The following is a 518-nucleotide window of genomic DNA, read 5'->3' as shown; positions in this document are numbered from 1 at the left end:
AGCGCTCTTCTTGGATGGGATGGCAGCTGCCTTTTTGCCTGGGGTGACTACTGCTTTCTTGGCAGGTGTGGCAACTGCAACCTTTTTTGCTGGAGAAACTACCACCTTCTTTGCTGGAGTTGTGGCAGCCTTTTTACCTTTTTTCTTAGGGATGATAACCTCTTCTCCACTGCTATCATCTTCATCTTCTGACATTTTCTCATCTTCACTATCTTCTTCTACCTCCTTTGGAGGAGGAGCCATTTTTGGGGGGGTCACCTTGATTTTTACCAGCCTTAGCGAGTTTCACCATGATGGCGACTTACGATGGCAGTGTGTGGCGGGTGGGTGGCGCAGATGAGTCTTGAGGAACTCCAGCAACGTTGATGGTGGCCGTGAGCACTGAAGATCCCGGAGCGTGTACACTTGGCGGCCAGCTACAGCTCGAGACTGAGGCGAAAGACCAGAGAAGGAATATTTTCATCATCATAGGAACTTCCATATATTCAGTTAGCAGATGGTTCTTATGCATCAGCAGG

This window comes from Tupaia chinensis, unplaced genomic scaffold (genome assembly GCF_000334495.1).
Source record: "Tupaia chinensis unplaced genomic scaffold, TupChi_1.0 Scaffold000402_1, whole genome shotgun sequence".
In the NCBI taxonomy this organism is placed as follows: domain Eukaryota; kingdom Metazoa; phylum Chordata; class Mammalia; order Scandentia; family Tupaiidae; genus Tupaia; species Tupaia belangeri.
The sequence above is the reverse complement of the archived record's forward strand: the minus strand, read 5'-3'. Positions refer to the sequence as shown.